Here is a 14812-nt window from a genome sequence, read left to right on the forward strand (position 1 = left end):
GCACAGTGGTAATCAGATGGCATACACAGTCCACCCCCAGCCCCTAGTGCTGGGAAGTTAAAGCCAGGGCTTCACACATGCTGGGCAAGTGCTCTATTGCTGAACTTTCCCCCATCCCTATGTCATACATTCTAAGCATACTAACTCGGTGTTTATGTATTTTCCCACCTCTGTACTTTTGCTATTTTCTCTGCTTCCCCAAGATTTCCCCCATGCATTCAAATTCTCTCCATCCTTAATTGCTCAGTTTAAATATCTCCATAAATCCTTTCTGCTGTCTTTGTGTGGAAATACTCTCATGTCTTTTGTTTATATTTTTTTGTTTCATTTTGTTTTGCTTTTTATTTTGGATTTTTTGTTTCAGTTTGGTTTTTTTTTTTTTTTTTTGAGACAAGGTGTCCTTATGTAGTTCATGCTAGCCTCAGATCCGAGATACTCCTTTCCCAGCCTCCTGAGTGCTAGAATTACAGGCCTGTGTCCCACACCTGGCTCTCTCTTCTCTCTCTCAGTACTGGCGATTGAACACAAGGCCTGCATACTGAGCTATATCACCCAGAACCCCCTTTTGAAATTTTGACACAGGGTCTTGCAAAGTCCCTAAATTGCCCAGGCTGAGCTCAAACTTGCAATTTTCCTGCCTCAGCCTCTAAGAATACTAGGATTACAGGCATGTGTCACCACACCCAGCTTCATCTCACTTTGGAAGTTTTCTCCCTACCAGGGTTTGAATGCCTTGCAAATAATAAACATAATAGTAAATTTTTTTTGGTTATAACTACTATGACTAACAAATTTTAGAATGTGGAGGAAAATCAATAAATGTTTATCAAATTGAAATGAGAGAAATAATTATCTAGATCAGCACTATTAGAACTTTTTGCCATGAGGGCAGTGTCTGTAAACTGTGTCATCTGGTATAGCAACCACACATAGCTGTTGCACATTTGAAATGTAGCTAGTCCAACTGAGGAATGAATTTATTTTGTGAGGCAGGGTCTCACAATGTGGTTCAGGCTGGCCTTGAACTCACTGTGTAGCTTAGGCAGGCCTCAAACTCGTGCCATTCCTCCTGTCTCGGCCTTCCAAGTGCTGGGGATTACAGACATGCCACCACACCCAGCCCATAAATTAATTTTAATTAAAATTTAAATGTAAACTCGTGTGGCATATTCCTATAATCCCAGTGCTAGGGAAGCTGAGGCAGGAACATCATGAGTTCAAGGCCAGCCTGGGCTACATAGTAGGTTCAAGGCTGGCCCAGACTGTATAGAGAGAGGTGCTGTCTCAAACAGTAACAACAAAAAAAAACCTTACATGCAAATATGCACATATGGCTAGTAGCTATTGTATTGGACAGTGACTAAGATAATTCTGACTACAATTGCTCTTCACTCAACAATATTTACTAAATGCCTCCTATTGACCAGACACCTAATTCTCTAGGCCAGGAGCTGGTGATACAAAAATGAATAATTCATGGTCTTTGACCTCAGGAGGCTTGGAACCTTTTAAGAAGATAGTCACAAATAAATCTAATCAAGTGTTATAGGTGCTATTACAGAAGATTGACAAAGGATGTCTTGGTGTGTGGTGGCACACACATGTAATCAATCCCAGCACTCAGGAGGATCTCTGGGCATTCAAGGCCAGCCTGAGTATATAGTGAGATCCTGTCTCAAAACAAACTAAGTGCTGGTGTTACAAGCATGTGCCACCACATGTGGCTTAGTTTTGACTTGGGAGGGGAAATTTAGAATCCTTTGTGTGTAGAGTAACACCACTGACAAGAGTCAAAAGATAGCATTAGACCTGCAAGTTTAGGAAACAATGTTAGTGGCCACAAATAGACTTATTACCCAATATATAACTCTCATTTAAAAAATAAATTCTTATTTATAGATCAAGTTTTAAATGGCAGGACTGGTGGGTGTGGTGGTGCGTCTTTAATCCCATCACTCAGGAGGCTGAGGCAGGAGGATCACAGTGAATTCAAGGGCAGCCTGAACTACAAAGCAAGACCTTGTCTCAAAAACAAAAAAGTGGCAGGTCTGAATTGTACTGAGTACAAAAAACAGAGATGCCAAAAAGTTTTGATCATCTTATATTTTTGAGGTCTAGATGTAATGCATATTGATAAAAGAGAGCACTTACTGGTTACCTTGTATGCATTAAACTTACATGCCTTTGGGCTGGGGATTTAGCTCAGTGGCGCCACACCTACCTCGCAAGCGCAAGGTCCTGAGTTCGATCCTCCATACCAGAAAAAAAAATTAAAATAAGACTATGCAACAAACGAACATTTCTTCGTTTTAGTTTCAGAGCTATAAATAGATTGGTCAGTTAGAATTCTCCCCAGGGAGTACCAATTAGCACTTATTTTTATGTAAATTGTAACAAATTTTTCAGAATATTCTGGTTACTCTAACACCATAGTTAAACCAATAAGAGTCAGAAAGGGGAAAAAGAAGGAAGAGTTGTACGTTGTCAGATAGGATCTTTATTTTCCATTCTTTGAGGGGGTTTTTACAGGGGATCAAACTCTGGACCTTGTTGTGCAGCCCTGTTTTCCATTCTTGTTATAAAATAAATCAAGTTTGAAGCTATCTCTTCACTCCCTCTAATTTATATTGAGGCCATGCTAAATTACAAAGAAATGTCAACTTTTTTTTAATCCTCTCATTTAGAATGGCCTGGATTTTGTAAAATGCACGTTAAGGATGATGTTTTGGGGCTATACATTTAATTACCCATAATCTTGTGTGATGCCCAAAGATCTTTTAAAATCTCCCTTGTCAAACTGAACATAATGGCACACACCTGTAATCCTAGCACTCAGGAGGCTGAGGCAAGAGGATTGCTGTGAGTTTGAGGCTAGCCTGGACTAGATAGTGAGTTCAAGATCAACCTGAACTAAAAATCCAATAATAATAAAAAAGATATCCCTTGTGTAATTTTTGTTTTTGTTTTTTGAGACAGGGTCTCACTATGCGCTCAGGCTGGCCTGGAACTCACTATGTATCCAGGCTGGCTTTGAACTCGCTGCCATCAATCCTCCTGCCTCAGCCTCCCCAGTGCTGGGATTATAGGCGGGCACCACAACACCTGGCCCCTTGTGTACTTTTGAAAAGAAATAAAGATGAAAATTCCAGTGGCTGAAGGTATGGCACAGTGGTAGAGTGCTTATCTAGCATGTATGAACCGCTGAGTTCCATCCCTAGTACTACAAAAAGGAGAGAATTATAGAGAACATCTTTGTTTTGTCTTTATTTGATAACACATTCAGTTTGCCTTTTTTTCTTTCTTTTTTCTTTTTGCATATACACTAGAGCCACAGCCTTCAGCCTTCATTAAATAGCCACATCTCCATAAAAACATATTCAGAACTTATGACTATCTCGACATTTCAAGGGGAAAAAAAACTGTCTAAATTGTTTGAGAAATACTAGCCAAAATAATTGGTTCCTATCAACAGCCAGTTCTTTTACCACCAAATGCTCCCTCTGGTCCTCATTATGTGTATTAAGTAGTTAAACATGTCATGGGTTTTGTTTGTGGAGACATTTGCATTATTGTTTGAGTGTCAACCTTTAATAAACAAAGAATAGTATAAAGTCACATGCAGACATATCAACTCAGAATCACTAGCTACTTTAAAGGTACGATTGTGATACAGAATTGTTTAGTATATTCTGAAGATATTTATAATTTTAAACCCATACACATGTAATGATTATTATTTTTCATTTTGTTTGTTTCTGTTGTGGAACTGTCTCTGGGTATTTGTTGTTTACAGAAATAGCAATCATGTTGGTAGCAAAGGCATTGTTCACGGAATAATGGACCCTCCCCACCCAAAAGATAAACACTTTTGACAGTTTCCCCATGCTGCTGAAAGGGACATGGTTAAAATTAGCATTGCCCAGAACCTTCAATGAGACTCTCTTTTATTGGCACACATACAAACTTAAAAAGCCAAGGTCATGGGCCGGGGATTTAGCTCAGTGGTTCCGGCACCTGCCTGGAAAGCACAAGGTCCCGTGTTCGATCCCCGGTACCAAAAAAAAAAAAAAAAAAAAAAAAAAGCCAAGGTCATATTAATAAGAGGGACACTAAATAACAACAGATGACTACTACTTGAATTTAAAGTGCAGTATTTGTTACTAGTAACTACCAACATTAACTAAAATTCTAACACTAGAACCACTGTCAGCACTGATGTCTATCATTGGTAGCAAGTTTACTGTTACATGCTGATAGCACTTCTAATGTTAGACACTAAAAATTAATGTTAGAACTGCTTGTGAAAAGATTAAGAGGTGTGAAGAGAGGATGAGTGGATATCTGCAAAGTGGGAGATAGAAACCTCTGAGAAAATACATGTTATCCCAAAAACGTAGAAAATACTGTAGTATATTTTGGAGCAAATGTTTTTTAAAGCTATACAGGGCACTATGGGGACAATTAGCAAACCTTGAATAAGATTTAGTAGATTGTATTCCTGATTTTAATTATTATATTGTGATTATATAGGAGGATGTCTGTCTTTCTTTCTTTTGTCTCTTTTCTTTTCCTTTCTTTTGCGCTACTGGAGAGTGAAGCCAGGATCTTCACACTGAGCTACATCCCCATCCCTTTTTTATTTTTATTTTGAGACAGGGTCTTGCTAAGTCACTAAGTTGCCCAGGCTGAACTAGCACTTGTAATCCTCCTGCCTTAGCTTCCCAGAGTGCTGGGACTACAGGTATATGCCACCACACCCAGCTAGAATGTCTTTATTTTTAAGAAATAACACACTGAGCCAGGCATGGTGGCACACCTGTAGTCCCAGCTACTACTCAGGAGGCTGAGGCAAAGGATCACTTGAGTCCACAAGTTCTACACCACCCTGGGCAACATATTGAACATACACATGCATTGAAGTTTTTAAGTATAAAGGGGGATTATGTCTGTAACTTACCCTCAAATGGTTCAGAAAGAAAGATAAAATAAATTCAGTCAGGCAAGGTGGCTCACAACTATAATCACAGCTAATCAGATGGCTACAGGAGAATCACAAGTTCCAGGCAAGCCTGGGTAATTTAGTGATACTCTGTCTGAAAATAAAACTTTAAAAACAGAGAGCCAGGTGTGGTGGTTCAGCCCCTAATACCAGCACTCTGATAGGCTGAGACAAGAGGAGCACAAGTTGAGGCCCAGACTGGTCAATTTAGTATGATCCTGTCTCAAAAAACAAAGGGATGTAGCATAGTGCAGAGGCCCTGAATTCAATCCCCAATAACAGAGAAAAAATTTAAAACAGCTACAAGTGTAGCTTAGTTGTAGAGCACTTGCCTAGCATGTGTAAAGCCTTGGGTTCAGTCCCCAAGAACAGAAGTATAAATCTTCTTTACCCTTTTTTTTTTCTTTAAAACTGGGAATTGAACCCAGGCATGCTCTATCACTGAGCTACATTTCCAGCCCTTGTTTTTAAATTTTATTTTGAGACAGGGTCTTTATAAGTTACTATGATAGTTAACTGAATGTGTCAACTTGAGTAAGAAATGCCCAACTAAATTGGATCAGCGTAGTTCTGAGTGAGGCTGAGGGGATTTACTGAAGACAGAAGACCCACTCTAGGAGAGCTTGTCACCTGAATGGTATAAAGGGGAAATGAAGAAGGAAGGCTTGCTTCTGTTGCTTCAGAGGAGCTCCGGTCTTCACCTTCATCTTGGATGTCATCTCCTACCTTCCAATGCACTCTTCAGCCTCCAGCACAGACCCTTCAGCTTTCCAGCGCAGATCATTCAGCCTCCTGATACGGACTCACATGGGACACTACAGTGAGCTCCAGGCCTTCAGCGGGATCCTTTGGATCTCCAGCGCACAGCCAGACCTTTTGCACTCTTCCACACCTGACTCTGCAAATGGCCATTTTAAACCAAACTTGTAAATTCTTATGTATTTGTAGATCTTGCATTAAATCCATTTCTCTAGTAAGCACTGACTGAGAGTTACTCAGGCTAGAGTCCAACTTGGGATCCTCCTGCCTCAACCTCCTGAATAGCTGGGATTACAAGAGTACACCACCTTCCCTGGCTTCTTTTTGTGTTGTTAAAATTGATGAGCTATTCTATTTTGCCTTTTTATGGTGCTGGGGATTGAACCCATGGCCTTGTGCCTACCTGCTAGGCTGGCTCTCTACCACCAAACTACATCCTTAGCCCCTCTATTTTTCTGTGAACCTGGCTTGATATATCTAAAAAAACCTTTGTGCTGTTAAATACCTAATAGTAATTTTTTTTTTGTACCAGAAATTGAACTCAGGACCTTGCGCTTGTGAGGCAGGCGGCAGCACCACTGAGCTAAATCCCTGGTCCAATAATAATTATTATGTATTTGGAAGCAGCCTATATGTCCATCAACAAATAAATGGATAAAGAAAATGTAGTACTGGGCTGGGGATTTAGCTCAGTGGCGCCGTGCCTGCCTCGAAAGTGCAAGGTCCTGAGTTTGATCCTCAGTACCAAAAAAGAAAAGAAAAAGAAAATGTGGTATTTACACGCAATGGAGTACTACTCTGCCATAAAGAAAGATGAACTTGAGTCATTTGTAGGAAAATGAATGAACCTTGAGACCATAATATTTTGTTGTTGTTTTTTTAAAGACAGGGTCTCACAATGTAGTTCACACTGGCCTTGAACTCACTATGTAGCCCATGCTGGCCTTGAACTTTCAGTGACACTCTGGCCTCAACCTTCTGAGTGCTGGGATCACAGGTGTGTGCCACCTCGCCCAGTGAGACCATAATGTTAAGTGAAATAAATATCAAACCACAAGCTTAAATATTGCATGATTTCTCTTATATGAGAAATCCAAAATAGAAAGAGCAAAGTAAAAGATAATAGGAAGTAATTAGGAAAGGGATCAAGAGGTAGAAGGAGGGTGGAGGGAGGGAGGGAGGGAAAGGGGATGGAAAAGGAATTAGAGTGTGTTATATACATGTACCAACTCCACACGAGGATGTAAATGTTATGTACTACTGTCGAGGGCAGAGACAAGTGGAGAGTCCCCACAGTCCCAGGCCTGACACAGAAGGTTGTGGAAGAACCAGATAGAGATTGAAAGCATAGAAGCAAAGTTGTACTTTTATTCAGCAACCATGCAAGAGTACAGCTGCCTTCTCTCAGACAGACAGGGGTGCCCAAAACGGAGCCAACATTGAAGGGGGGCTCAAGTGGTTCATTTTATAGTGTCCAACGGCCCACCCTGTCTCTGGGCTGAGGGCACCCTTACTTGATTAGGGAAGAGTCATGGGGGCTTTCACACCTTAAGGTCAAGTTTCTTTTTTTCTTTTTCATCTTAGCAAACCAAGCTTTACAGGGTACAGGGTAAAAAGAAGTGTGACCTGACAGGCTGTCAGCTTTTCACAGGTGGTTAAGCCTGTTCAGCCACCCATCTAAAACTCCTTCAGAGGTGGGGGATCCCTCATCTTTCCCTGCCTACGGGTCTCTATCCCTACACTACAAACATGTACTAATAAAAATTAAAATGTGTCTTTTTCTAATTGCCTAAAAATTATTTTTTCATGGGGAAAAAATAAGAACAAAGATACATCATATAAAGGTGCAAGATACCAATGATGAATGTAACTGTATCGTATACCTAAAATGTACCAATAAACTTAATGGGGAAAAATTATTTTTTCAAACATGGCAAGTAAATATATATAATAACTTTGTAGTTCTTTATTGTACACTGGAAATGAACAGCAATCACATCTCTAGCAGTAGGAACTAATATAACTATGCCCAAACACACTACCTGCTCCACATGCATCTGAATCCTTTATAGGACTTTGAGAAACTTCATGTTGCTTACAAGGTCTCTCTAGAATATCGCATTCCACATTTGTCCCTTTCAACTCAGAACTGTGTGCAGGATACATAGGAGAGCATCCAGACCAACCCCTTCTTTTTTCAGAGACAAATGGGAGAGTCAAGTGATTAACTCCCCAGGCATGATGTTCAGGAGTAGAGTTAGGAGCAGCATCGCAGTCTTCCATCTCCAAGTCCTAGGTTATTTCTCTAGACCACTACAGAATACATTTTCCAGAGCAGATTTAGATACAAGATCATAGTGAGTTTTTTTCTCCCTGTCCAAATTTAGTATGCTTACTCTTTCCTGATTAGGAATATGGTAAGACTTGTGTCTAGATGTCCCTCCAAAGCCTCATGCAGTCATAGGTGGAGCTTTTTCAGAGGTGGCTGGATCTACAGTGTGTGACGCTGGAATTGATTCACCATGCAATGCTAGGCTCAAGGGCAGTAGGATTAAGGGTATGAGTGCTACCCACCCTAAGTAGTCTGGATAAGACATAAGGGATAGAAAGTCCTGTGGTCGTCCCTTGTTGCTTTGCTACCTTCTGCCTGCCATGACCTGTTTCTCCTCTGCAATGCCTGTCTGCCAAGCCACCTGCCTTGGAGCCAGTTGATTATAGACTGAAACTGTGCACTAAATAAACCTTTCCTCCCTTAACTTGTGGGTGTTGGGTATTTTGTCTCAGTAACAGGAAAATAACAGACAGAACATCTATGTGACACAATACTCAATAAAAAAACTTGGTAACCAATAAATGCTTGATACATTCACTAGTTTGGAATGCCTTTCATATAGTCCCTTTTTCCAAAGATGTTTTGTGATGTATTCACAAAGCTATAAAACTTGACATGTATTTTCTTAGAGCTGTAAATGAAGAGCTGGCTACCAACAATGAGAGTAAATGACTTGTTTCACAAAAAGTAGTACGATATCCAAAAGTCTAGGTGCCAAATTATAAAATGAGATCAACCTTGGAGTGTCCTGAAGTTTTATTCTTTCAGATTTAAATGTGGTTTATAGACCATTGTGAGAATCAATTTAAAATCACCTTACAGGGCAAAACACTGTAGCTAATTCGATATTCTTAAAGGAAAAGTATTTCGATTGGTAACGCAAGAAAAAGCAAAGAATATAGCTAATCAGAAGTTGTTTGTCCTTATTTTTTTTTAAAAAAAAAAACACTTTTATGGGCAAAAGGTGAAGCTCAGTAACAGAATGCTTGTCTAACAGTCTCCAGCACTGCTAAATAAATAACTTTCTTACCATCGTTAGGAAGAGAAAAATGATAAAAATTGAACATTATGTTTTCAGAAAGACTACCAGATGAAATGTAGTGAGGTTAGTAGTCTAAGATCCCAATCATCAGAGTTTGTTTTTTTTTTTAACTGGGGCCTTTATTTCTTTATGAGTTGTTGGGACATACTTAAGGTTTACAGCCTACCATTCAGCAAGTTAAGACCAATAAAACACCTACTTGCCAAATTCAGTCTTATATTCCCAAGAAGTAACAAAACAGAGTTTTTAAAGACATTCATTTGTTACAATTGTTGTGACATAGAGCTAAAAAACCTTTGAAGTACAATGATCAATCAGATTTTTAATACATAATCTTAAAATGGTATGCTATTTGATTGGAAGTCAGGGTTCTACTCCATCTCCAGATAGCAGTGGAAAAAAGGCAATCAAAAATTAATAAACCAGGGCCAAGGATTTAGCTCAGTGGTTCCGGCGCCTGGCTCGCAAGCACAAGGTCCCGAGTTCGATCCCTGGTACCAAAAAAAAAAAAAAAATTAATAAACCAGAATTGTCATGATATCATTACTTCAATCAAATTGTGATTTTGATACTCAGGGTGTAGTTGCAAATGTTTAGTCACAAAAAATATTGATTTTGAAAACATTGGAATGGATGAAACAGTTCATTTGCCTGTGAAAAAACTCAAAGCCATAATTTGTAAAAGTATTTTTAGAAACATTTAATTAAAGATGAAGAACTCTAGAGAAGTTTTCCCATTTATGCACGTGAAAGCATGTACAAAGATATTAGTTGCAATAGCACTTTTGTAATAATTGGGTTTTTTTATTTTGTGTGTATGTTGTGTGGTTTTGTGATGTTTTGTGGTCAGTGTGAGTGTGTGTGTTACTGGGGATTGAAACCAGGGAATTCACACTGAACTACATCCCAAGGCCTTTTAAAAAATTTTTTCATTGCTTCCCAATTGTCCCCAAGTCCAAGACCTTTTTTTAATATTTTATTTCGAGACAGGGTCTCACTAATTTACTAAGTTGCTCAGGCTGGTCTCAAACTTGTGATCCTCCTGCCTCAGCTTCTCAGAGTTTTGGGATTATAGATGTGTGCCACCGTAGCCAGCTTTTTTTTTGTTTTCAGTGCCAAAGATCAAACCAAGGGCCTTGTGTGTGCTAGGCAAGTACTCTACTACTGAGTTACATCCCCAGTCCAATTTTTTTCTCCTCTTGCAGGGATAGGGATGAAATCCAAGGCTTCACACATGCTAGGTAAGTGCTCTAACACTGGGCTATACCCCAACCCCACAGTAGCATGTGGTAATGGAAACAACCTAAAAGCTCCTCACAAAAGAGTAGATAAGAGCCTGGGGTTTAGCTCAGTGGCACTGCGCCTGCCTTGCAGCGCAAATTCCTGAGTTTGATCCTCGGTACCAAAAAAAAAAAAAAGGATAAATAGATTTCAGTGTATTCATGTGATAAAATGCTACATAATAGTGAAAATGAATTAATGGTACATGTATCAACGTGGTTAAAACTCAAACGTTATGTACAAAAGCAAAGTACAGTATAGAATAAGTTGATGTACCAGTAATTTCCTGGAGTTCTCATAGCTAATAACATGTACAGCATATATTCCAGACCAGTTTTGGCTCCAATGTTAATATTCTTATTCACTGATAGATATATAAACACATATATGTATATATAAATATATATGGCCTCTATTACATATTGCATTTATATAAACCTGAGGATATAAAAAATAATGTTATGTGCAGATTAGATACATATGTGCTAAAAATACAAATACATGCATGGAAATTAAGGCATCAAATCTATTATTGTGACTACTTCTGAGAAAGGGAAATAGAGGAAATGAATGGGGCCGGGAAGCTTCTTTTGTATTTGTCAAGTCTTACTTGCTTAAAAAAGATCTGTAAATATGGGAAACTTAAAGTTTAACAAGGTTGGTTGGTGGGTATGTGAGGGTTTATTATTATTTTGTATATTTTTCTGTATATGTAAGATATTTCATGATTTTAAAAATCAGGGGGGGCCGGGGATTTAGCTCAGTGGTTTCGCCGCCTGCTGCGCAAGCGCAAGGACCCAAGTTCGATCCCCAGTACCAAAAAAAAAAAATCAGGGGAAAAAATTATAAAAACAAGAAATGGAAAGGTCTCATATAAAGCCAGCATATTTGTCTTGGATCTCAAATATAATGAACACTCCAGATTGTAATTTTGAATATTTATACAAATAATGAAAAATAAAGATTCTAAGATGTTCAGAAAACCTTTTTCATTTCAGTTGAAATGCACTAGGATATTTAATAAAAGCTGAGTGATAGAATCTGAGAAAAATTAGATTCTACATAGGATAAAAATAATGAAAACCTTACAATAAAGAATTATTACCATACTTTCATATAAGCACCGCATATAAAAGCTCCTGAGAGACTGTGTCCAAATTCCAACCAAAAATCCACATAACCATTTGGAATTACTTAAATGCAATATTGTTGTCTTATACATGTACATTACATGCTTAAAGAAAAAAAGTCATTCTTAATCAGGGAAAAAGAAGGATTCTGAAAACAGCTTTCAGAAGTATCCCAATAAACGACTAGATTTGATAAGGTACGTAATTCTATTGAATAATAGGGATTTTGGTATCACAACTAATACAACATTTTAATTTAAAGATCAAATAATTGGCGCAATGGAGAAGAGAAAAGAGACTAATCTACCTTCCTGTTTTCAGACATTCAGATGTTACACAAGACCCCTAAGATCTAAGACATAGTCACTTTTTCTTAATTTAAAAGTCCTGTGGGGGCAACCCATTTTCTGGTCTCCCTTCTGTCTCTCTTAGGCAGAGCCTTTCTTTCTCCCAATAAATTTTTCCTACTCTTAACCTCTGTTGTTCCTAGAATTCATTCTTCAATTTTAGAGAACATGAACTTGCATTTCGGATATCTAGTAGGTTTGGGAGTTACATCTCTTCCCCCTATATCATTTTAGAGGACTTCCACCAAGATTACTGGTCGGAGTTCTTTACAGATGCTGGATTTAGGATCACTAGAAGCTGTATTCCAGCAAAGCAGTGGCATGAAATGGCAGAGCAGTGATGTGCTGTCCACCCCTGGACATTACAGCATGGCATAGCATGGCATGATGTACAACCCTCCATGGACATTACCTTCAGCCACTCAGTATATTTCCAATGTGTTATTGTAATGTACTTTCAGACTATCAAAAGTGGATGGTTCACCAAACAAAACCCATCTTTGTCTTCTTTAGATCAATCAGGGTGAGAATTTTGATCAGCACTCCTACCCAGCCTGAAACAGTTATAGAAGACAGACCCTCAGTTCTTCCATACCCCTTGCAGATAAGGAATCCAATTTGAGGGGATAGGGTAGAAGAATTAAGATAGGCAAAAAGGAGACAAGAAAAATCATAATTTTCAAAGTGAAAACTGCAGGACACAAGCCTAGTTTAAATTCTTTTTTTCTTCTCCCAGAACACAGTAAGCCTGAGCAATTCCCTTTCACCTACAAATGGGTTCAGCCCTTTTTTATTAGCAAATGGTCATCTTTCATCTATGAACACACCACCTTTCAACCTGTGATTTAGGCTTTGCCCTATGAATTGACATTATTACACTGAGGGTGGACCATCCTCCCTCACCCACAAAATCAAGACCTAGACTATAGATTGTCAAATCCCACAGCTTTCCGCCACCAAAAACACATATATATTCCCAATTCCAAACCATAGTGCCGCTCTCTTAAGGGCTTCCACTCTACTCTTAAATGTGTACTAAAATTCCTGCCTAATAAACATTCCCCGTGCTTCTTTAAAAAAAAGTCCTGTGGACGGACTGAGGGTGTAGCTCAGTGCTAGAACACTTGCCTAGCACCAGGAAGCTCCTGGCTTGCATCCCAAACAAAACAAGCAAACAAAAACCCACCGTTGATAGCAGAGAGAAACATCTTTATTCCTTTTTTCCCCTTGTAAGTAAAACAGAAAATCACCCAAAGATTTCATGTCGGTGTATCTTTCCTTAGAAATAGTCAAAAGAACTCGGGATTTCATAAATATTCATATGAAGGTTTACCCCTTTTTTATCATGTTCCTCTTCCATATTTCAGAGTACATTCTTCCAGTCCAGAATAATTATTCCCATCCTTTATCCTGGGAGTTAGAGGAATTTTCCACTGCAAACATTGCTGTGAAGCTACTGTGCCCATAAATTAGGTTGCTAAAGCATTGGTTCTTAATGGTTTCCAAAGCAGTATTTAGTGCACACTCTGGGGTCAGACAACTTTTGGCACATCTTCAAATCTTGAAAGTAGCATGGGGTAATTACCACGTTTAGAAGCCATTTGTTGCCTCCTCTACTCTTCAGTGTGTGTGAGCTCACTCCTTTGGTGTGGACGACCTGTGAAAAGAAGGTGAGAAGGAAAAATCAAGAAATATAATACCTTTAATTTCTGTGTCCTAACAAGGAGCTCTGAATACTGTTGTTATAATGCTGCATTTGTATTTACAACTTCCCCACAAATTGCATATGTGAGAGTGAAAGGAGACCGGAGCAAGCATTTAACCTTTCGATTTCATTATACATTAATTGGAAATAAATACAGGGTTGACATAATTTTGTTGTTTAAAGATAGAGTTAATGATAAATATAACACATGAATTCATTATCCTTAAAAAACAACACTTCTTTTTTTAAGATTAAAGGATTTTGGTGTTGTTGTTGTTGTTGTTGTTGTTCTTTTGGTGTTTGTGAGACAGTCTTACTGTGTAGCCCAGGCTGGCCTCTAACTCACAGCAGTCCTCCTGCCTCAGCCTCCCAAGTGCTAGGATTACAGGTGTGTGCCACCACACTCACCTGAAACTATTAATCAGTGTTGTCCAGAAAAAAAAGAACAAGTGTGTGTGTGTGTGTGTGTGTGTGTTCATTTGTCTATTATAAGGTGGCTAAGTCCCAAGATTTGCAGTTGCCAAGCCGGAAACCCATGAAAAGCCAGTGGTTTAATTCCAGTCTGAAAGCCAGCCGGGCAGTGTTTCCCATTTGTATCCAAAGGCAGGAAAAGACCGATGTCTTAGCTCAAGCAGTCACATAGGAGGAATTCCCCCCCTTACTCTTAAGGGTCAGCCTTTTTCTCTGTTCATCCCTTAAACTGGTTAATGTGGCTCACCCACATTAGGTAGGGAAATCTGCTTTACTCAGCTTACCAATTCAAATGTTAATCTCATCCAGAAACATCCTCAAAGACACCAAGAGTAATATTTGCAAAACATTTGAATACCCTGTGACCCAGTGAAGTTGACACAAAATTAATAACAGTCCCCTTGGCTACCACCCCAACCTTATCCCCCTCCCCTCTTCCCATAGATATCCATTTTTTAATTTTCTTCTGGGCAAACCTTTTACCTAAGTAAAAATGCATAGTACTGTATGATGGTATTTGAAATAAATTGTATCATATGGCATACTCTCTTATGACTTGTGCTTTTTTACCAGACGTTGATCTCAATCCCCAGCACTGTGCCAAAAAAAATAATAAAAAATGCTCCTGTTGATACACATGATAGTTCATGAATGTTAACTACTTTCCAGTGTTCCATTGTATGAATAAGCTACATTTTATTTAGTTGTTCCTCTATTGATGACATAGAGACTTCTTATCTGTCACT

General features: G+C 38.8%; 1 long non-coding RNA gene across 2 annotated transcripts in view; it reads left to right on the top strand.

The window, feature by feature from the left end:
- LOC147821588 (uncharacterized) overlaps positions 1-14812 on the top strand; it is a 51870-nt gene that overhangs the window by 8671 nt on the left and 28387 nt on the right. Inside the window, exon 2 of one of the 2 annotated variants that reach the window (XR_015446807.1) lies at positions 10338-10373. The exons of the other annotated variant lie outside the window; for it this stretch is intronic. This is a non-coding gene — a long non-coding RNA (uncharacterized LOC147821588). The remainder of the gene's footprint in view (positions 1-10337; positions 10374-14812) is intronic. 2 annotated transcript variants of the gene reach the window in all.

Source organism: Heterocephalus glaber, unplaced genomic scaffold, assembly GCF_053883595.1.
Source record: "Heterocephalus glaber isolate CG9 unplaced genomic scaffold, H.glaber_assembly_v1.0 deba00001729, whole genome shotgun sequence".
NCBI classification, from domain to species: Eukaryota; Metazoa; Chordata; class Mammalia; order Rodentia; family Bathyergidae; genus Heterocephalus; species Heterocephalus glaber.